The sequence below is a fragment of the Lissotriton helveticus genome, chromosome 7 (genome assembly GCF_964261635.1).
Source record: "Lissotriton helveticus chromosome 7, aLisHel1.1, whole genome shotgun sequence".
Classification (NCBI taxonomy): Eukaryota; Metazoa; Chordata; class Amphibia; order Caudata; family Salamandridae; genus Lissotriton; species Lissotriton helveticus.
Window position 1 is genome coordinate 1,909,204,396 of NC_136068.1, and position 24,632 is coordinate 1,909,229,027.

Sequence of the window (24,632 nt, forward strand, 5' to 3'; positions counted from 1 at the left end):
CTTCAAATATTCAAAGGGGAGCCCACTCCTTGTTTGGCTCCAGACACCTGGGCTCCCTCATTTGTTCAGTGTGCTTGCACAGGCCCATCACAGGTAAAGTTTGACAGCTGATTGATTGATGCAGTATCTTCAATCCCTCCCTTTTCCTCCTCAGGAACATGGAGAAGCATTGCTAATTGCTCCCTTGGGGTGGGGAGGCTTTCGTTCCTATTGCTGGGGAGAAATGTAATTACCGGCTACAGCAGATTGACAAAAGGCCTGGGCTCTGATCCTGAGCTGAGCCAGAGAAATATGACAATTCTAGATGACCCCCAGGTTGTACGGATATCTTTTTGAAACTTGCAGATTTGATTTTCTTGAACAGATGACACCGCATTTCAATATGTCACTGACCTCTGCGGGCCAAAGAGAACCAAAAGTGCTCTCTAAGGGAGTTATCTCCCTATGTTTGTGATAAAGTGAAACTACAGACAAAACAGAAAATCACACTGACTTTCAATTTAGTGTACACTGACATTATAAGTCCTAACCCAGGTCAATATCTTGACCCTGCAGAGTACCCTGTGTGCCTGGCCACCTATGTGCAGTTACTGGGCTGCACACAAGAGTAGACTCCCACATGCTGCCCGCACACAGAGATTAAGTGATTTGCCCAGAATCAAGGGATGTTGAGCCAACACTGAGACTTATTCCTGGTTCTCCACTTTCAATGGTTTGAGTGACAGTTCAAAAGTCCAATAGTGAAAAATGGCTAACTCAAAGCCCCTCAATGTTTGTGTATGTAGCTTTTACTTTTCTTTAGGATTTACATTTATAAGTCTAGACGTCCAACCAAAATAATTAGTCATGTGTGTTTCCTGTTTCAGACTGAATATTTCACTTGGATGTACAGGTTTCTCCACCAGAAAAAATATTTTTAAGTTGCAAAAAAAAAAAAAAAAGAGAACAGTTACAGTGCCAAGTCACATGTTGGGCAGACTTTCTCCTGCGAGTTGCCTGTCCTGCCCAATTAAATACAGGAAAGTGGGAGTACACAGCAATATTTACAATGTGTGCCCATTACTATGCATGGCCTATCGTATTTTTGCGAATCTCCTAAAAGTTAGAAATGTGTGTAAAATATTGAGTGACCACTATGAATTGTAGTTATTCAATTTTACAAAAACATTTATGAATCGTTCAAAGTTGTGTAGACCAATAATTATGCATGTATTTTGCTTAAATGCCATACCACACAATTACATGTTTTCCTAAACCAGATGTGTTTGCACTCACTTATTCTGTCTCTGAAAGCTGATAGGAAATATGTGTGGAAAAGAGCTCAGGCTCTGGGAATTGAAAGCAGGGAAGGGCGTGGGAAATTCTGGGCCCTGGATGTCCTTCAACATGATGTCACGTGACTTGTATTGTTGCATATCTGGAAGAGTGTGGTGCAGCGGCCAGGGTGTCTGAGTTTGGACTATGGGGTTTACGGTTCGATCCCTGGTGCCAGTGACAGGTTACCCCAGCCCAATGTGACTCTGGGCAATAGCTTGCTTAATCTTCACCAGGGTCCCCAGTGCCGGGTGACCACTTTGGAGGTAGCTGTGCGCTTTACAAATACTGGTATTTATTCATTTCATATCTATTTTTAAACGTCAAGTCTTTGCAAAGTGCAGAGCGCAGTGTGCTGTGTGCTTAATTTATAAGAGTAGGAGATGCAGATAAGCTGTTCTGCCAGGTAATAATTGACAAATTTCCAGAGGATGGAAGACTCAAGGTGGAAGTCACTCACTGCTCATTTGTGCCATTTGGGATTGGACAGGAACAGATGGTGTCGCAAAGGGCCAAGGGGGAGGCCTGGATTCAGAAATGAAGACGGCTTTGTGTGAAGAGGTCTTTCATCAGGGGAGACGTCTCAGGCATTCTTCTCACTTTCCCTTATGTGGAAAGTGTATTGCCAGATCTCTGCAATTGTTTTCAAAGAGTTGCAGAGACATTTTCAGACATTGGCAAAGTGGGCAACTGCCCGGGGCCCCTACCTTCCAGGCGGCTCCCTTGAAAAGTGAACCTTCTCTCTAGCTCATTGCTGTGTATTTTTGTATGTTAACCTTTCTCATATAATTCAATATTGTTAGGCAATATGGGGATTGATTTAGCAAATATGGGTACTAAAATTCAAAATTGTTCCAAACATGAGACCCCAAAATATTTTTGCCCAGGGCCCCCAAAATCCTGAAGATGACACTGAACAGCTGGACCTAGTAGGGGCTCAGGAGGCTTGGCGAGGGAAGTGTGAATTCTGCAATTCCAAATAAGGGCATTCAGGTCAGTGTATAGTCAAGTACCCAGATACTTTCTCCAGAGACAGGCTGGTGCACTGGATATAAGTGGCACCTTGGCCGACACTCATTAAAACATTCCTGGACCTGGAGGAATCACTAAAAGAACATAGAAGTCTTTTTGACCTGCCGGTGAAGTGGCCCAAGGTGCCCCTCTGGTGGAAAACAAAGGCTGGGCGTGATCTCCAAAGGTCAGTTGGTTGCTCCCTTTACTGCCTCAGGGACTCAAGTGGTGATATTGTATAGGGAGACCAGCATCCCAGCTGAGAGTGGACAGTGGTTGACCCTCTGGGGCACTGGAAAGAAGCGAGACCTGGAATCCTAAAGTCGTCTCTCGGAGCCTGGAAGCTCTTCAATGTAGAAGCAACATTTCCGGCATCTTCAAAAAGCGGGAATTAGGGTCTGATTTAGATCTTGGCAGACCGGTTACTACATCACAACCGCAACAGATATCCTGTCCGCCGAAATATAAATCCCATTGCATCCTGCAGGATTTATTTTCCGGCAGACAAAATCCAGCAGACGAGATATCCGTTATGGGATTTATTTTTCCGTAATGACAAAGTAATTGATCCGCCAAGATCTATATCAGTCCTTTAATCAGTTTGCAACCTCTGCGGCGCCAGGACAGTGCGCTGAGACGAGCCCATCCAGGCATAACCTCGGACGTAGAGCTTTTCAGGTCCTTCCCACAATGGGCCTTTCCCATAAAGACAAAGGCTTCAATGGAACCTCGCAGTTAAGGCATCTGCCCTGGTGAAGGCCACTTCAGTGTTATCACATATTTCTCTGGAGAAACGTCTGTCTGTTCGCTGTGGCCTAGATACCAGCGATTGAATAGATGTATGATGTACCATGAGTTCAATGTCCCTGGGTAGTAATTTGAAGTGCTATGGTCAGTGTTTATGAATGGCAGAGGTGTCTAATGAAGCACTATATAAGAACAAGTTGATAATATCAAACATCAATGAAACAGCCACAGTAAAGGCCAGATCTGAAGGTGACCTTAGGCATTTCAGGAGGTATGATGTGACACACACCTCACGTTGCTGATGTACAGGTAAGTTTGCATACAAGTACTTTTATGAATATTGGCATTAATGACAAAAAGATTTGAATATTCTCCATGTATTATAGTGTTGCGGAATCATAAAGAGAAACATGTTATCTGGAAAATGTAATAATATAGATGAATGTCAGTAGTTGTTGAACTGTTACGTGTATCTTTGGTTACACAAAAGGCTTGCAAATGACAATAATGAAAATGCATAACGTGTTGAAGGGTTTGCGCCGGTTGCAGTAAACAAGCCTTTGCCAATGTAAGGAGATCTGAAGGGCAGAGCGGCCAGGAGAAAGACAAGCTGTGTTCACTTGCATCTCCCTTCAGCACTTGCCTTCTCCTCTGCCACTTCCAGTGGGCTGCTCTCTGCAGTCACCTGTACTCCTGTTGGGTGTGTGTTGTGTATTAATGCACTCCCACCAGATGCTGCCTCCACAGCTGTGTACAGTGGCTTGCCTCACATGACCCAGTGTTCTATTGTTGAGGTGTAAACTTCCTGGGAGGGGCTAAGTTGACATCTTTGGATTACAAGAGGAAGTTGCAAGTTTAGAAACTTCACCAGCGGCACAAAAGCACGTCAGACAACAAGCTCTTGTGGTCAGAGGGGTGTGCCCAGGGGGAGGGGTCTTTTTGTATGAGACTGTAATGCCGTGGGGACGGGAGCACTGTGGTACAGCCCTATGGGGCCTCTTTACAAAAACATCATGACAACTAGGTGCTCTGGGCTCAGGGTGAAACAGCCCTGAGATGTTGGATGGTTCAACAATGTTTAATTGTGGCATTTGTTTATGAGTGCAGCTCGCGATGCATCTTGGAGGAGATTCCTGTGAAGGGACTAGTCGCTGCTCTAGACAATTTAGGAGTTGCGCTGGACCTGAGATTTGGGTAAGCTATGGTGGTTTCCACATTTGCCTATAATACCTGTACCGCTCATGACCGTGTTAAAGTACAAGTGAAGCTGTGTCTAGACATGTGGTGTTTGTGTCTAGTTAACTGGTCTTTGTCACATACCTTCTGCATTGATATGAAGTTATCTAGTATTGACATGTTAGGGTCACATGTGGTGTTTGTGTCTAGTTAACTGGTCTTTGTCACATACCTTCTGCATTGATATGAAGTTATCTAGTATTGACATGTTAGGGTCACATGTGGTGTTTGTGTCTAGTTAGCTGGTCTTTGTCACATACCTTCTGCATTGATATGAAGTTATCTAGTATTGACATGTTAGGGTCACATGTGGTGTTTGTGTCTAGTTAGCTGGTCTTTGTCACATACCTTCTGCATTGATATGAAGTTATCTAGTATTGACATGTTAGGGTCACATGTGGTGTTTGTGTCTAGTTAACTGGTCTTTGTCACATACCTTCTGCATTGATATGAAGTTATCTAGTATTGACATGTTAGGGTCACATGTGGTGTTTGTGTCTAGTTAACTGGTCTTTGTCACATACCTTCTGCATTGATATGAAGTTATCTAGTATTGACATGTTAGGGTCACATGTGGTGTTTGTGTCTAGTTAGCTGGTCTTTGTCACATACCTTCTGCATTGATATGAAGTTATCTAGTATTGACATGTTAGGGTCACATGTGGTGTTTGTGTCTAGTTAGCTGGTCTTTGTCACATACCTTCTGCATTGATATGAAGTTATCTAGTATTGACATGTTAGGGTCACATGTGGTGTTTGTGTCTAGTTAACTGGTCTTTGTCACATACCTTCTGCATTGATATGAAGTTATCTAGTATTGACATGTTAGGGTCACATGTGGTGTTTGTGTCTAGTTAACTGGTCTTTGTCACATACCTTCTGCATTGATATGAAGTTATCTAGTATTGACATGTTAGGGTCACATGTGGTGTTTGTGTCTAGTTAACTGGTCTTTGTCACATACCTTCTGCATTGATATGAAGTTATCTAGTATTGACATGTGAGGGTCATCACCTGCTTCCAGAGTCATGGCTCTGCTCTTGTTCCTGCCATGAGACAAAGCAGTCCATGTGAAAAGTTGTGTTGCTGTTCGATTGGAGAGAACAACTTTCAACAACTCCTTCTGTCTTAAACACACATTTGTTTTAAAACAAGTTTGTCTCCATAGGTGCACCATTTACTAAACCCTTCCTACATCCAGGCAGTTTTGATCAGAAGACCTAAGCCTTAAGTAGAATAGCCCTCATCCCATGGCTGGTGTAGTGTAAATTTGTTAAACTCACAAACAGATGCAGTATTTTTTGTCTGGTCCCACAGCACTGTGTTAACTCTGAGCAGTACTTCGGCAAAGGGACCCGGTTAACCGTGCTCGGTGAGAACTGTGTCTACTTGTGTAATGTCCCACCACACTGATAACCTTTCTTCCTTCAGAAGTTGTTGAATGCCAGATTGTGTCTCTGCGTGAAGTGTGAAGACGTTGTGCTATTCATGTGTGTGGGGTTAGAGTCTCAGAGGGGGTGCAGAGCTAGAAATGATCTTCAATCTTGCATCAAAGCATGTTGGGGTCAGACATTCTTCACAGATCTTAGTAGTGGGGTGCACTTGAGAGTCGGGCCTTATTCATTGTTAGTGACTGTGGTAGTTTTCTGTTCCTGCTCCGTCACTGTGCTCCTACGAGGCAGCTTACTTCGGGCAGGGGACGAAACTAACTGTGTTGGGTAAGAAAACATCAGTATTATCAAGTATGCGTAACTGAAAATAATTTAGAGCCGTCTCAAATCTTCTATAACAATATATTTTTGCAGGTTGAAATAAATCCATTTATTGCTAATGTGCAGATTCAGAATATTATCTTGGGGACTTGGTTATCCAACTCCCTCTAGGTCTTCACAGACAGAGTCTGCTGTCCTAAACTTCTAGGGCCCAATTCACAGAACTTACTTAAGACAAAATCGTAAACTTACTACTTTTGATATTCACAGAAGTTGGGATTTTGTCTTAAGTTTGTCTTAAGACAGACTTAAGTTAGGATTTTGTCTTAAGTCTGTCTTAAATCTGTTTTAAGACAAACTTAGGACAAAATCCTAACTTCTGTGAATACCAAAAGTAGTAAGTTTAGGATCTTGTCTTAAGTTAGTTCTGTGAATCGGGCCCATAGCCTACAAGTCATTGTCCCATGTCCGACACACCCAGGAGGCTATCACACCAAAGCACAGGACCGCACGCAGTGTCCGTAACGACCTGGAGAGAGGTGGTCCTAGCGGGGTCGCCGCTGTGGTAGATGAGATGTGAGAGTGTGTGGCACTCCACAACTCAGCGTTGTAAATCAGACCCGGGTGGACTATGACATTTGTCTTTGTGAAACCCTGGGGCGGGCAGGGGTGGGTCACCGAGCGCTATTTCTCTAGCCGGTTTTCCAAGTACCAACCATGTATTAATAATTCTAGTAACATCAATCTTGGAAAAGCTACAATAGTGCCCATAGGAAGACAACAATGAACCATCTCCCAGGCAATAGACTAATTCCAGAAGTTCTCCTCAGGCAGCAGATGGACAATCTGCAAACACACTTGTTCAAAGGTGGGTATTGTGTGAGTACGTGAGTGGGGAATCACTCATTGGTGGTAATACTTTTAAATATCTTTGAAAGATTCTCAGCTGGCCTCAACCTCGGAATGAAATTGTTTTCAATATAAATTTCAAACAGTAGTTTACACAGAGTGGTTTGGCCTCTGAGTCCCTCCTCCGGTTATTTATTGTTAGTTTTGCAATTTAGAATGTGTGGCTTTGGACAAAGTGCACCCTGGTCCATCGATGGATCCATTATTAGCGGGATTTTTATAGGACTGGCGTCTTACGTACATTGTCTCTTGCTGTAAACCCATGTATTACTGCAAAACATGAACCCAACATCCCCTCTGTGGATACCCCAAGTGAGAAAGTGTCTGTGATGTTGTCATCCCATTCCTTGTGGTCAGTGAGATGACCTCATCAAACCTTAGACTCAATATATTTGGGATTTTTCCAATGCAAGCAGGTGGTTCTCTTTGCCTGATTGTTCTCAGTGGAAGATTTAACAAGTTGTTGGTGACACCTCTCAAGTGTTTGTTAAAGACCATCCACGCGCTTAATAAGTTATATTAACATAACATAACCCATTCATCACTCATCCTAAATCTAATTCCCTTTCATTCTACTGAAGTAACGAATGATACACTTTAAGGGGTCATGTGTACCCTACTGTTCATGACCTGGATTACAAGAAGTAGGGTAGTGTTCCTGCCGGCAGGCTCCCCCAGCTGCCTGTACTCCTGCCTTCTGTCCTCACGACCAGGACCACCAACACTTCCCCCTCTAGTTTTGGAACAGCGCCTTGAGGCTGTGCTACGCCGACACTCAGTACTTTGGAGAGGGAACCCGGCTCACTGTCCTAGGTAAGAAGTGACACCCTGACCACTGGAGCCACTGTCCTGTAAGGTCTGTGTGTCTCTGCATTCTGTCGACTCTTGGGAATGTATAATTTAATGTGAAGCAGCCGTGGTGTTTACAGCTACAAATAGACGGATTCTCTGTGTGATCCTGGGACAAATAATTGGGATAGCCATGGTTCGGGAGAGAGCGCAGACACAATCTTGACAGACGGTGGAAGAAAAAAACTCTGGAAGGATCAAATGAGAAAGTGTAAAAGTTCCTGCCAGGCAGGGAGAGGGGGCAGGTTCCAGGGCAAAGGAATCTCAGGTACCCTGAGTCCACCCTGCCCTGAAATCATGTCTGAGTGAGCGCTACACGATGTCTGTGTAGGTTGTATGTAAAATCGTAAATCATACGTTCTTATATAGCGCCTTTTCACCGTAAGGTCTCAAGGCGCTTGCTTTGGGAACCCGTCCTGGCTTTCCCTGCAAGATAACCCCTACTGGGCATCCCCAAGGTGAAGACCAGGCATCCCATCGCGGTGGGGCCATAATGGAGATTAAGCAAGCTATTGCCCAGAGTTGCAGAGTGTGAACCCATGATTCGAGAAGGGACCGAGGCGAGAATTATCAAGTCCGTGGACATTTTGAGCTCAAGACCCTGCCACGTCGGGGATTGAACCCTGGTCCCGGGGCTGAACTCTGCATCAGGGTCTGCCTCCTCTAACCAGTGAGCCACACTTCTCCACAATATAGTGATTAAGTGAAAATAGTTCATTCTGTGCGTTATGCATCACACTGAACATTTGCACTATTTCATGAATGACTCGTCCGTTTTGCTTGGAAAACATGTACCTGCTTTATCTTCAATATATATGTAAATGTGTGTTGTAATAAAACAATTCTAGGGTTGTTTGCACGAGTTTCGTTATTTCAGAGCTCGCATTCAGGATTGTACAGAAATGCTTCAGAAGTGATGGCATAACTGGTGTATACAGTGCACTGAACATTTTTGGACAGGGGGAGGTTGATTATTTGATAAGTGTGTCTTTCTGTATCCTTCACTACTGTCTGCAGATGTATGAACCTAATGTGGGTAATTCACCTGCCTTGGAAATGCTCTACACCAACAACCTCTGGTGGCCATGTCAGCCGCAGATGAGATGCTGCACAGTTGACAATCTTTGCAATTTACACAAATGTGAACAAAATGCAAACTTTGCATTAAAAATGTACATTTCAAACAAGAAGGAGATTCATCCTGGGTGGATCTGTGAAAAGTTGGGAAATTTGCTTTCTCAACACAAAGATTTTCTTGAGTTAAGGGTGAACACAAAGGTCTTGTAAAGGTGAAAAAGGGCTGTGCTTTTGAACCATTTTTTACCCTCATGATCACATAGAAGTTAAAATAAGCATATTAAGTATTGATCATATGTTATTTCTATTCTTTTCTCTTTTGTGTTATGTTACGTTTCTGTATTTTATTCAATAAACGTATTTTGAATTTTTAAAAAAAGGGCTGTGCTGGGTGGGGGGTGCCTTCTCTGTGCTATGGGGAGGGAGCAAAATTCCTGTTCCAGGTAATTTAATCTTTATTGCCACTTCTCTCGTTTATAATTCACACGCCTGCATGCTGATTTGCTGAGGGGAATCATGATTTTGTCAAGGACACAAGTTAATCCTAAGGGATTAGAAAAAGGCATGAGACCGAGTGTTACATCTTCAATAATTCATAAAGATCCCCATGATGGAAAACCTATGCCCGGGGCACGTAGATCCCAAATGCAGAGAAAGGGAGTCTTCTTTCATAGAGTGTCTAAGAAACATGTTATCAAACCACAAGGAATTTATTTTTAAATACACATACTGGGCGTCTCTTGGTGTCAAAATAAAACCAATCCCTTAGAAGAACCTGGAACTTCCTTTTATCCAACGTGTTGTACCAGGAATGGAGAACTTCGAAGGGATCTGATGCTCCTCAGCCCATATATCTGACTCCCCAAAAGTGCAGGCAACAAAAATCGTGTTGTGTTTCCATGTCAGCTCCAAAAGGCCGATTTAGGGACTGATTTAAACTCAAATCAGAAAAAGATTTTGAATCTGGATTGGAATTACCTCAACATTCAAAGGACTAGGGGGCATATTATCAAGGCAGGCGAAATGAAATTATCGCTGCTTTTGTGACCGTTTTCAGCCGCAAAGCGGCGATAATTTAATCGCCTTATTAGCAAGCTGTCGCTAACATCAGTTAGCGACACCTTTTGGGTGATAGCGAGTGGTTTGGGTCCGCTTTGCATGATATTTATCGCTAATGACATGCAAAGTGGGCGTACCCAACCTGTTACCGACTGAAAGAAGTCGCTAACATCGCTATCGCCTATTATCAACAAAGGCGTAGCAACAAAAAAAATTGCGCTAAGCGCGAATATCGCCGAAAACTAACGCCTGCTCAGACCAGTTCTTAGCCTGTATATCCAAGGGGAGGTGGATTTTCAGGCTAAGTTCCTATTAGCGATAATGCCTGCATATCGCTGGATTTACAGCGATATTCACACATTTCGCCGCTATCGCCGGATATTTTATCGCTTTGGAGATAAACGTTGCTAATAGCACGTTATCTCTGCGATAAAATCCAGCGATGCGCAGCGATAAAAAAAATGTCGCTAGTTGTTGATAATATGCCCCTAGGTTAGCGCAGGTTCAGTCCACTCAGGATTACATCATCAAGCTTGTGAAAGCCACGAGTTGTTTGTAGCCGAGGCGCCCCACACAGGTTTTGTGACTGCCACGTGTGTCTGTGCTCCGGGTACGAGCAGTACTTCGGTCAAGGCACCAGACTGACTGTGCTAGGTAATTCTTCTCACTTCCAGCTCAAAATGCTTCCCTTGTATGAGATGTTTAGCGAATTGACTCTTTTCAACCCATCTGCAGATATAAGGACAAATCCTAGTGCTTAGAAACCCACTCCTGACTGGAAATAGAGCCTGAAGCTAAATAGATTTTTGGAGGGTCAAAGGAAACATTAACTCAAGACGCTGAAAGTGGTAAACATGTTTCTGGAAAACATTTTTGACTGTAATACATAGAACAATAACCCAGATCTTCCTCTAAAGAACAAAACATTTACGAGCACTTTATCTTTGATGTTCCCTTTATTTGGGGTGGTTGACGGTGTACCGCAAGGCACAGGAGGGTGCATGAGCAGTGAACACCCAGAGGGTCTGGGCATGTGCAGTGGCTGTACATTGTTACCAGTGGCCGCCTGCAAGCCGAGGTTTGGCAAAAGTCACAGTTTTAATCTTTTAAGATTCTAAATAGTTTTATGAGTGGTCCAGTTGGGCTACCAAATATATTTACATGGACAATGCATCCTAAGGCATACAACTAACATAAAATGATTGCAAATATGGCTTCTTGTTGAGCTGGACTCAAAATGGTTGCAGCTCAAGGTATATGGGCAGTGCAAACAGGGATCCCAAGTGAACACTAAAAACTCCCAATGACAGGAATGCTTTTAGGGTTGGAATATTTCACCTTCAGAGGAAGACTGAGGGACGGTGAAAGGGGTAGAATTGAATTTTCTTAATGATGGTCATTAGCATTATTAAACACGATTTACAGTTCTAAATATACCCTGTTCTTAGAGAATTCCCTCTGTCTTATTGTGTAAAATTGTACAAGATTTCAGAAATCAAGATGAGAGTGTTTTATGGGAAATGAAGAGAGAGGGGTTGTTACCACAGGGTCAACAGTACAGGTGTAATGCGGTACCTAAGAGTGCCCCTTGTCGATGCCGGAGCAGAGACCAAATACCGAGACTCTCAATCCTTGTGCAAGCACGTGGAGCCGGTGGTAAGGGTTAGACACCTACCAAAATGGCATGTGCATAGATCTACGAAGACACCAGGTGCACCTCTTTTGTATCCATTTATGTATCTAGATAAGCTGGGCATCCTCTACAAGTGTTGGGAAGTGTAAATAAATACATCTGTGGTCTCTGGTCAACAGCAAGTAATTATTCAATATGTTTTCCATCCTTTTCAGAGGATGGACTCAAGATCACTGTACCAAAGGTGGCTCTCTTCGACCCATCGCCGCAGGAGGTGAAGGAGAGAGGGAGCGCCACGCTGGTGTGTCTGGCCACCAACTTCTACCCTGACCATGTGGTCCTGAGCTGGTCAGTGAACGGGGTGGAGAGGACCGAGGGGGTGAAGACCGATGACCAGCCCACCCGGGGCAGCGACAAGATGTACTCCCTGAGCAGCCGGCTCAGGATCCCGAAGAAGGAGTGGATGAACCCACAAACTACCTTCAAGTGTCGCGTGTACTTCGACCCCACGAACCAAAGCGTCCCCATGGAGACCCAAGGCAGAGAGGGTAAGACGCGAGGGACAGGAATGAATTTATAAAATGAATGTGTGAAGAAGCTTTGAGGCTAGTGCTGTGCATTATCACTGGCTCGTGTAATTGCATGTGTGCTTTTGTTATGTTGTCATACATGTGTCTGTATGTGTATGCAAGAGTGTAGGAGCAAGTGTGTGTGTTTTAAGCCACTGTATGTGGTTGCAAGCATCTGTAGATCTGTCTGAGTGCACATGTGCATATGTGTGTGTGGTTGCGTGTGCGCATGTCTGCGCGTGTATGTCCCTGCATATGTACCTTTAATGGGGTCAGTTTGTACCTACAGTCTGGCAGAGTCCACTTTGTACACTCTCAGGGGCCGATTCACACAACTAATCTGAGATAAAATCCTAAATTTGCTACTTTTGGTATTCACAGGAGTCATTTAGTAGTAGTAAAGATAGGATTCCTAACTTTACTACTACTAAATGCCTTTTGTGAATACCAAAAGTTGTAAAGTTAGGATTTTGTCTCAGTTTAGTAGGAGTAAAGTTAGGAGTCCTAACTTTACTATTTCTAAATGCCATCTTTAAATACCTGTTCTGTGAATCGGCCCCAAAGTTCTTCTAGTTCAAGGAGAGAAGGGGTTGTGACTTACCTGTAATCGACTTATCAATATGGTACTTAAAACTCGAAAACCTGAGTACTTGAATCATTAGCGACCACCTAGAAACGTATTCATCAAAATCTATTTTATTGCATAGTAGCACTGGAATTTAATTTACAGCGAAGACATAAATCAGTGCTTTATGGATTTCTTATCCATGATACTTTCAGGCTAAAGACCTGGGCAATTCTGAATATTAGAGGTTCAGCAAACGTTACAAAAACATAGCTGTTTTTATTCTCTTTTGACTATTTCCCAAACATTGCAAACCTTTCTCTTTGCGCCTGAACCTAAAACTCTTTCCCAGGTCCTAGATAGTTCAGTTCGGTGCCTCAATGGGTAGACACTTACTGGGGGTATTAAAATGTCACAAATGCCCACATGCATCAAGCTGTTTTGCATACGCAAACGGTACGAATCGCAAAATTCGGCCGCTTGCGAATGCAAAAACCTTTTTTGGGATGCATCATTTTTTTTTCATTTTTCGCAATTAAAGAACTCGCAATTTTTTGCGATTTATTAAAAAAAACTTTTGCGATTTCTTGATGCATAGGAATTTGCGATTCCTAAATTGCGATTCCTTAATGTTCGCAATTTAGGAATCGCAAATTCCTACATTGATGCATGTGGCCGAAAATTTGCCCAGAGTAACGTGGAAGCAATTTAGAAAGTTTGTCGCCTATTTCTAAGAACAGGAGTACTGGTGTGAGCTATCGTGAAGCACAAATTCATGCTTTCATTTCATAAATATATAATGATGAACGTTTACAAACTTCTGAGAACTGCACAGGACATGTGTATTAAATGTGTTTTCTTCCCTCCCCAGGATGTGGTGTCACCCCAGGTGAGAAACATGCAACCTTCTTCTTTCTCAACCGCAGGGTAAGAATGAACTGTGTCGACACATACATACATTTTTAAATATTTTTTTACAACCTTACGTCTGCAATATAGAAAATTAAAATGTATTTTTTTTAAACATAAACATTTCACAAACTTTCTTTAAAAAAAAATGTTGGTGAAATCTTTTTGCAACACTTTTGGGTGGGCGAATTTCCAGTAAAAATGTAGTCTGATGGCCCTTTCTCCTGCAAGAAGATTTTTAAGAAAACGTTCTTCTATCACTGCATGGAAATTAAAAAATCATTTTTATGGTTTATTGCGGCACTCTATGTGGCCACAATATATTTTACCAGATGCATTGATCTTCAAAGACCACCTTCACACATTTAGCACCCCATTAAGCACTACCAGTACAAAAACAAGCATTTGCAATGCAATCGGTCTCACATTTGGGTGCTGAAGCATCTACTGTTCTTTAACATGGAGGGAAAGTAAGCACCAAACTGTGTGACATGCCAGATATGGGAACACATTTAGAGAAATATTGCCTATCAGCTGGAAATTATATAGTCCAATGCTCTGGTTTCAATATAAAATCAGGGCCTTTGGTGGTCATATCACTGAAAATTCAAGATTTGAGAAAAATATTATTGTCTACTAAAGCTTGTGGAGGACACTGCCGAGGATCGAACCATGAACCCCGTAGTCCGGAGTCAGGCACACTGGCCGCTGCGCCACACCTCTTCCACCATGATTCGGGTATTTTCCTGACCTTGGCTGGTCCTTTTTTGTCAAGGTAGTTAAATAGAAGCAGTTGCCAGAAAAATATAAAATATAAAGTCCCTCAGCAGAAAGCAATTCTGGTATTTTACTGACCTCTGCTGGTCGTTTTCTATCAAGAAAGTTAAATAGAGGCAGTTGAACAAGCAGAAAGCAATTCTGCTATTTTACTAACCCCTACTGGTCGGGTTCTATCAAGACAGTTAAATAGAGGCAGTTGCCGGAAAAATAAAAAATGAAAGTCCCTCACGAGTAAGCAATTCTGGTATTTTTAGGTCGTTTTCTATCAAGACAGTTAAATAGAGGCAGTTGAACAGAAAATAGTCCCTAAGCGGAAGCGAAGCAAATAAGTCCTAGGGCTGATCTTCAGAGCCCACAAAGTACATACACATATAAGTATATACTAAAGTATAAAAAGAGGTCTCGAATGCTCGATCTAATGAAGGGCTTCAAGATTATCGTCTGGCTTCCTAGGAAAGAAAACATGCATATTACATTTCTCGAAAACTAGTTGGGCATTATTAAACCCCAGCCATACTTTACTTAAACGCCTCGTCTTCATTGGTGCAGAAGTAAATTATCCACATGCACTCCTCACCCACTACAGAGGGGCTCACTGGGTTCACTGATAGGTAAGCTGTCAGTGATAGCAGAAACACCATCACTACAAGATATCTATTACTACTACCAGGGTTAGGGCTGGCACAACTTCTGCTAGTAGTAATATTCCAGATTCTACTTCCAATAGTAGCATTACCATTAAGAACCACTATTTTATTTTACATTGTGCCTCTTTTATTACCACACCTGTAACAATACTATAAGTGCTATCACTGCGACTACACCTGCTAAATAACATCTACTGCTCAAAGTAGTACTGCTACCATGTGTAAAGTTACTTTGACAGCCGCAGTCCATGCAGGTAACAGTGATGAGGGTGGGTGAGGGGGGATTTCGAGGGACGATGCAGAGGGAAAATTGAATAAATAATTAATTTCCCCTCTGCATCGTCCCACGAAATCCCCCCATACCCAACTCCACCACCCCACCGTTGTTACCTGCATGGACCGCAGCAGCTACTGTTACCACTAATACAATGAGACCTATTCATGCTCGTAGAATAGCACTAAAATATGACTATTATTGGGCCAAATACTCTTTGAGACTGACTCCCAGTAAGAATACACCAAACTACCAACAGGGGGAGCCCCTCTCACAACATTCTGCTATATCCCGCCTTCTACTCACAACATCCTGCTTTATCCTGGTTTCTTCTACTCAACTTTCTGCTTTATCCCACCTTCTACTCAGACATCCTGCGTTATCTAGCCTTTTTCTAGTCACACATCATGCTTTATCCCGTCTCCTTCTACTAACACTATCCTGCTTTATTCCATCTTCTTCTAAACACACCATCCAGCTCCATTCCATCTTCCTCTACTCACATTATTCTGCTTTATTCCATCTTCATCTACTCACACCATCCTGCTTTATTCTATCTTCTTTTACTCACACCCATCTGTTTTCTCCCACCTTCTACTCACACCATCCTGCTTTTTCATCTTCTTCTACTCATACCATCCTGCTTTATTCCATCTTCCTCTACTCACACCATCCTGCTTTATTCCATCTTCCTCTACTCACACCCATCCTAATTTATTCCATCTTCTTCTGCTCACACATCCTTCTTTCTCCCACCTTCTATTCACAACAGCTTGCGTTATCCTGCCTTCTTCCACTCACACCATCCTGCTTTATTCCATCTTCTTCTACTCACATCATTCGGCTTTATCCCACCTTCTACTCACACCATCCTGCTTTATCTCACTTTCTTCTCACATCAGCTTGCTTTATCCTGCCTTGTTCTACTCACACCCTACTGCTTTATTCCATCTACTTCTACTCACATAATTCTGCTTTATCCCACCTTCTACTCACACCATACTGCTTTATCCCATCTTCTTCTGCTCACACATCCTGCTTTATGCCACCTTCTACTCACAACAGCTTGCTTTATCAAGCCGTCTTCTACTCCAACCATCTTGCTTTATCCCACCTTCTTCTACTCACTCCATCTTGCTTTATCCCACCATCTTCTGCTCATGAGTCCATCACTTGGTTCATTAAATGTTAACTCAATGAAACAAGTAACTCAACGTATAACTGTTCTGTGAAATTGCTGGCATCTAAAATGTACTCAATGAGTTTAAACTCTATGAGTTGGCCTAACACATGCCGGTCACTGAAATAAAGTTGATGCTCCAGAGCCAAAGATGGTAAAACGTAGTGGGTTGAGTGACTGCTGCATGCAATTACTCATACAGCTGCAGGGCCAATACTTGAAACCCAACAGGAGTAAATATCAGAAGGGAATTAACTGAACACCTTTGCGAGCTAACACATTTTTGAGCCCCATAGAATATAATGGTAGTAGCTGGTACATGCCCAAAAGAAGTACACTACTATATGTAGAGGTGCATGAAGTAGGCGCGTGACAAGATCAGAAATCCATAGACAACCTTGTCTGAGGATGAAGTGTTTTCTAACAAAAGTTTTCTATTTCAGCTTCCTATGGTCGCAGTGCAAACACCGCCAAGTTTACTTATCTGCTGTTGATTACCAAGACTGCTTTCTATGGCCTCTTTGTGACACTGTGTGTGATGAAGATGAAGGTGAGAAAGTTTCCCTTACGGTTCCTCGTGTTATGCATGTCATCCTCTTTGTCCATGGCGCATTGTCCATGGTTTCCAATGGCCCCTTGCCGCTGAGTGGTCTTTGAAAGTCTAGATTGAGGATCCCCAGATGGAGGGTGCCCATTGTGGGGGTGTCATGCCTCAAAGCCTCAGCTCTGGTGTCTGCCTTTTACCCCTAGTTTATTTCTTCTGTGTGCTCCTCAGACTTCTTTATGTCTATCAGCCAGTTCTGGTCTTTGTTCTGAGATTGTGTCTCTTTCACTCTGGGTGAGCTTCTTGTCCAATGCCTGCTCATCTCTGGTTGTTGGTCATCACTACAAATGCCTCCTTAGTGTATCTGGACCTGTGACTTTCCCCAACCTCTTTGAATGTATTGAGTTAAGCGATGCATGGTCCACTGTCACTGTTGTCATGGAATGTGATGTGCGTGTCACTGTCTGCAGGTTCCACTGTGGCCCCAAGGGACTCATCCTTCTTGAAGGCCCTTGTGTCCAGTGCCCTGCGGGGTTGCTGTTTCTTACTTCCTTGTAACGCTTACACACTAGGATAACAAAGTGAGTCAGAAATTAGGGCTCCACTTGGATGGAGAGAGGTGAGGAAAGCTTACAAGCAGAGCTTGATTTGCACAACAAAAGTGCCAGGGCGTCAGGAGGCCCCTGCAGATTCCACCACCCATTACCCCTACCAGTGCTGCCAAGAATGGTACCAACATAACTACTAACCATCACACTTCTGCAAGTGTGACTATTCTAGGTGACAAACACAAGAAGAATGGCTTGAGCTGCAGGTATTAGTCATTTTTCTATATCAAATTAATAAAGAACTGTTGTGATCATTTTTTAAATTAGAAAAAAAGAGTGTCATAAGTGCTGGTGTTGATAATCAAGTGCCAGCGCCAGCCCCGGAAATCACTGGCTCAATTTAAGCACTGCTTACAAGAAAGAGGAGTGTCAAATCAGAGCAAATATGTGGTGAGAGTGAGTGCAAGGTATCTAGAAAGTGGATCCCAAAAGAACAAAGGGAGAGCATGGGACAGAACAGGACATACCGAAAGAGCAAAGTGGGCCCATAGGGACCAGAAAAGCGGGAAGTGAGAAACTTGAACCAAAGAGGAACGAAGGGGCGTTTCTTTGTGGTCACGGAGCGAGGTGCACCATCAGCCAATGAAGAAGCAGGAGAACACTCATCAGAGAGAAGCAAGAAAGAGAGCAAGAGGATGCGTCAGGTATATGCATGGGAAGCCAAGGGGATTAAAGGTATAGAAATGCAGCAGGAGAGATTGTCCTAGGTTGCGGGGGGAGGATTCTTGATTCCTGAACTCAGAACTGGGTGAAGAGGGCTTACTGAGCACCTGTTAACATATTCAATTCTAAATATGGACATTTGTGATTCAGGAATGTTTGCTGGACTGCATTGAACGTTTCTTCTCACCTCTCTATCCAGAGTTGTCATTATTGTCTGCAGGTAGTAGACGCCGTCTGCCCCCCTCTAGTGTGTTCTTGATGTACACTCCCTTCTCCTGCAACCTTCTTCTCTATCCAATCACCACACTTGTCACATTCTTTTTTTGTTCAATCCTCTCTCTGTTTCTTTGCTTCCATTCATTTATCCTGATTTGTTCCCATGTGGTTCTTTTCTAAGCTTTAACTTCCGATAGCCGATCACCTTACTACACACTTGTCTCGTAGATGGTTTGAACCAACCCAGAAAAGGGATTCTCCCCCTGCCTTTCTCTATTTCACTGTGACCAGATACCACATGTCCTTTAGCTTTCTTGCTTGATGCCGATGTCTATATTGGTTGGTAAAGGCCCAGAACCCAATTTACAGGGCCATGCTACAGGCGAGGGCCTATAACAAGGGCGAGGGCCTTTTAACAAGCAGTATAGCCTGAGGCAGAAGGCTTATAAGGCTATTAGAATATTCCCCCCACTAAGGGTAACATTTTAAAAATTAAAAAGGAAGAAACAGAAAGACAAACATTGTAATGTTGAAGCAGAAGGCTTATACTAGCCATTATAAGCCCAGAGACGCTTCATTGTCTTCAATGGAGCCCTCAACATTCTAATGTTCTAATATAGCCTTATAGCCCGCCTTACCGGGCTATACGGGCTATTAAAGGCCCACTGCAGTGTTTAAGGCCTAAGCCGAAGGCAAGCTTTGTTGGGCTATAAGGCTGTTAGGACATTCTGCCACTAGAGGGCAGAATGTTCTAACAAATAAAGCAAAGCCGTCAGGGAGCGCGAGGGGATTTAAATCCCCTCAGGCTCCCTGAAGCCTTTGTTTACAGCCAGAGCTGTGAACAAAGAAACATTGGAATGTTGGAGTTCCGGCCTTTAACAAGGGAGAGGGACTTTAATAGCTGGTATAGCCATGCTACGAAGGGCTATAAGGCTATAAGGCTATTAGAACATTCTGACACGAGAGGGCAGAATGTTCTAACAAAAAAGAACAAAGCCTTATGGGAGCATGAGGGGATTGGAAATCCCTCTGGGTCCTTGAAGCCTTTGTTCACAGCCAGAGCTGTGAACAAAGAAACATTGGAATGTTGGAGCTCCGGGCTTATACCAGCCATTAGCAGCTCGGAGCACTCCATTGTTTTCAATGGACCTCCCAACATTCCAATGTTCTAATGATGGTTATGAGCTAAAGGGATCATCAGATGTGGTACCTGAAGCTGCTGGTAAATGTGTTCTTACAAACCATACCCAGGATGCAAAGGTAAACATCACGAGGCATGTGATGCCAAAACTGAATAGTGGAGTCTGAACAGTAAGACTCACATGTGAGCACACATATATACATAAGTTCCCACGGTTTATCCATAAAATAGTTGAAAATCATACTTAAAAATACGTAAAATGGTTAACAAAATTAGGATGACTTATCTCTGATGCATACACATTACGCAGACAGTATTTGTGCATTTCATTCTGAGTGTATATCACTATCAGGACCCTGTACATTTCTATAGTGTAGGATGAACATGCAGTGCACACACAACACGCACTCTCTCTCTCCCAACTAGACATACACAACATGTTATGTTAAAAATTTTAAAATGGAACTTTTATAGCGCAACGGCTAGTCCAAAGGAGTGTCCCGGCGCTTTGAGCTCCTGACCAAAGAGAAAGAGCTGAAAAAACATAACAATAAAAGTGAAAGAACAGGGGCCTAGAAGACGGGACAGATTATCCAGCGAATAGCCAAGTTTTTAAGTCTTTCCTGAAGGCAAGCAGGTTTGCGGTGTTTCGCAAGGACACCGGTAGAGTATTCCATAGCTGAGGGGCAAGGAATCTGAAGGACCGGCCGCCTAGCCGAGCCCTTTTGACGCGTGGCACCCGAGCAAGAGCCAAGGCTTCTGACCTGAGGGATCGTGCAGGTCGATAGAAGTCCAGCCTCCTCTGAAGATATTTGGCACCATTGCCATGCAAGGCCTTATGGGCAAGCGTCATGGCCTTGAACAGTATCCTCTTCCGCACCGGAAGCCAGTGAAGGGATACAAGGAGATTAGAGGCACTGGTGCGACGGTGTAGGCCAAAAATTGCACGCGCAGCAGCGTTCTGGGTGACCTGCAAGCGCTGGAGGAGGTATTCAGGCAGACCCAGATATAGGACATTTGCATAGTCCAATCTGGACCCTATGAGATGCCTGGACAGTGATCCTCCGATGTTCCACCGAGAGAAGGGGAAAGAACTTGCGTAGCATTTTAAGGATCCCAAAGCATGTTCCCGTAAGAGTAGAAACCTGGGATTTGAGCGAAAGCTCGTTGTCAATTTTAACTCCCAGGTTCTTAGCCCACTTAGAGGACTGAGCGGGAGGGAACATGTCAACAGGCCACCATCCCTGCCAATCTGGTTCCGATGGGCATCCGAAGAATAGTATTTCGGATTTGTCCGAGTTGCACTTAAGGCTGTTGTGTGAAAACCAGCTAAAAACAGCCCCAAGGCACTCACGGATCCTTTCTCCATCGAACTCTTCGCTCTTACAACAGGTGAAAAGGAGCTGGGTGTCGTCAGCATAAGAGACGATCCGGGCCCCGTAGGACTCCGCCAATGTCGCCAGAGGGGTCATAAAGATGTTAAATAGAGTAGGGCTCAATACAGAGCCCTGAGGCACTCCGACTCCCAATGGCGGCATCTCGGCGGACCCAGATGGGACCCAGACCGTCTGCCGGCGGTTGGCCAGAAAGGAACAGAACCAGTTGAGCACCGTCCCCCCTAGTCCGATGTCATGAAGTCTAGTGAGGAGATCCTCATGGGGGACGGTGTCAAACGCCGCCGACAGGTCTAACATGACTAACATCACCCTGCCTCCCGTGTCCAGCACCTCCTTAACGATCTCCGAGACTTCCAGGAGCGCCGTCTCGGTGCTTAGGTTGGAGCGAAAGCCCGATTGGGATTCATGAAGTAATTCATTAGACTCCAGGAAGTTGGAGAGCACGCAGTGCACGTGCTTCTCCAGGATCTTAGTCAGTGCTGGAAGGAGCGAGATTGGCCTATAATTGGAAGGCGCCTCTGGGTCAAGATTGGGCTTCTTGATCAGGGGGATGACCATGGCTTGCTTCCAGGCCTGGGGCAGGCAACCCTGACTCAGGGATAGATTAAGAATAGGATTAGCTATGGGGTTGATGACGTCTGCCATTTTCGCTAGGAATTTTGCTGGGCACGGATCTAACGGTGAGCCCGATTTAAGGTTCCTCATCAAGGCTAAGGAAGTAGCAACCGGAAGGGAAGGGAAGTCTAGCAAAGCTAGGCCTGGGGGAGATAAAGAGACTGTCTCAGTCGGCACCGCAGACAGGTCATCTGGAGATCTCGACAAAAAAGAGTCCTGAATTTGCTTGATTTTGGTGGTGAAGAAGTTGGCAATAGTATAAGCCCAGGTCTCCACCGGGGCATCCTGAGTAGAGATTGACCGGGGGCTGGTGAATTCACGCACGATTGAAAAAATCTCCTTACAGGAGCTAGCTGCGCCTTCAATCCTCTTGGCGTAATAACATTTCTTGCCCTGAAGAACTAGATCATGGTATGACTTCATCATGATTCTATAACGTTGTTTAGCCTCAGGCTCATACTGGGCTCTCCAAGCCCGCTCAGCAACTTTGCATTGCCTACGGGCGTGGGCTAATTCCTCCGTGAACCAGGGGGCAGAGACCCGTGGGGCAGCGGATCTGGGTGGCTGTAAGGGAGCGAGCTCATTTAGTCTGGCAAGAAGCCAGGATTGCAGGCTCTCCAGATCTTTCTCCAGGTCGCCCATACAGGGCACAGGGTGATCAACCCAAGCATGCATTAGCATATCTGGGGTCACCCGATGGAGTGCCCTATAGCTGCTGCCCTGCTGCCTCGTGGCCCTGGCCGGAGAAGCCTCGGTGGATGGTATTTCAAAATGGGCAAGATAATGATCAGACCAAACGACTGGCAGAAGTGTTACAGCCATGATCGGTGTGGTGGAAAAAACCAGATCAAGTGTGTGACCTTTGTCGTGAGTCGGACCAGAGAGATAGGGGGAGAGACCTAGGGTAGAGGCGATATCCAGCAATGTTATGGCGTCCTGGTCATTGTGGTCGTCCATATGGAAATTGAAGTCTCCCGCCAGTAGGCACCGTTCCGATCTAAGGACAAGGACCGACATGGCCTGCTGGAGATCATCAAGAAAGGATCCCACTGGACCCGGAGGTCTATAAACAATCATACCCTTCAGCGCTTGTTGCGGCGTTAGGGAGATGGTAAAGGCTAGAGAGTCAGCCCCTGCAATGTTGTGAGTATGCGTGACCGTGCATGGAAGAGATTTTTTCACAACCAAGGCAACTCCTCCTCCCCTGCCCTTGTCCCTGTCCTGTCGATGGATGGTATAGTCAGAGGGAATGGCTGCCACAATATCCGGGTGGGAGGAATCATTAAGCCATGTCTCAGTGAGCATCAAACAGGTGGGACTGGTCGTCGAGAGGAGATCAAAAATCTCTTGAGTGTGTCGGTGCAACGACCTCGTATTAAGGAGTAAACAAAGGTGTTTTATGCTACACTCCTTAACAGGGATAGGGGAAGGGAGGGAGCGAACAGGGTGCCAATAGCAGGCAGGGCACTTATGTTTACCCCTATATCGGCCAGGATAAACTAAGTGACACGACGTATTCCAGTTGCACAACGAATAGAGCTCTTGAGCGGAGTATGAAAGCATAGTGGCCAGAGGTACCTGCCACGCCCAACGCCTCCGGGACGCTGACGGGCGCAGACGGGCAGGACTCTGGCGCGACTCAGGCGCAGGTCCGGCGCGTTCGCTGACCGCGTCCGCTGCGCGGAGGGAAAGGGGAGCTTTATATAGCGCTGCTAGAGCGCGAGGGCGGAGAGTCCTACCCCCAAGATGGCGGCCGAAATGCGATCTTTGCCCTCGGCGTCAACACTCAGCCGAGGGCGGTCTAAAACCCCAAACAAGGGTGAGGGAGCAGGCGAAGCGCTTACAAGCGCTGGGAAGTCAAAGGCAGGCAGCTGGGCGCTTATAACACAAGCGCGATCTTAGGCTGCACAGTAATTAAAATACAGTTTGCAAACACGAAAAAAACACACTCGTTTTAAAAAAGCCCAAGAATGGACAGGCACACACACACAGGCACACACACACAGGCACACTGAAAAAGACACACAAAACGTGTGCACACAAACACACAGTCAAATAGACACACAGTGGGCACACACACACAATGTCAGCACCAATGAATCCATTCCACATTGTCTCATCTTTCTTGTGCCCTAGTAAAGTGTTTTTGTGAATATAAGTAAAAAATGCTGCCACCATTTAGTATAAATTGTGTTTAGAGTGTGTGGTATGAACAGTATTACTTGTATCCATTAGATAATGTTTTTAATTCTTCTATTTATCTTCTATTTATTTTAGCCTTCCAATGGGAAGATCTTTACCTGAAAAACTATTTGAGCCATTAGACTGAAGTACAACCAGTTCTGCACGTCCTCCAGATGGCCAGAGCTGGATGGTCCCATGTGGACAGTCGCAAGCGGACATTCACATATGGACGGTTGCATGATCACACTTCTGATGGTTGCACTGCTTTTAGTAGTCACTCTATGTCTGTCTTATTACGACGACTGATAGGATCCTTTTGTTAGCTGTCTACCACATCTATGCACAACACAAAGGCTCAGCTTGCAAATCAACTGGACAAAGATGTATTTGTTGTGATTGTAAACTATGCATGTAACTAGTCCATAAATAATATTGCAGCATTATTAAAAATTGCATTTTCTGAATAATCTTGTTGCAGATTTTTAAGCTGAGGCTGTTGTGAGAAATTGCTTAGTTGGTTGAGGGGTTTAAACCTTAATCAAGAAACAGCCACAGCCCATGTCATGGTGCACCGCAAGAAGTCACTAATTCAACCTGCCTGTGCTTAACCCTTCAGCAGATTGACGCAAAAGCAGCCAGGCTAAATTAAGAGGCAATTTGTAAAGTATTTATGCAATACACAAACAGTAATAAAGTGAAAACACAAAAACAATTCCACACCATTTTAGATAAATGGAGTAAATTTTAATAATTTTTTTACATGAAAACAACAAAAATCCATTTAGAAGGAGTG

The 24,632-nt window shown here is 44.3% G+C and overlaps 1 long non-coding RNA gene across 1 annotated transcript; it reads left to right on the top strand.

Moving 5' to 3' along the window:
- Window positions 1-7,653: 7,653 nt before the first annotated feature.
- On the top strand, window positions 7,654-24,303 carry LOC144767860 (uncharacterized). The gene is made up of 5 exons (XR_013598365.1): window positions 7,654-7,742; window positions 11,763-12,095; window positions 13,553-13,570; window positions 16,915-17,021; window positions 23,933-24,303. It is a non-coding gene; the product is annotated as an uncharacterized LOC144767860 (long non-coding RNA).
- Window positions 24,304-24,632: the final 329 nt, after the last annotated feature.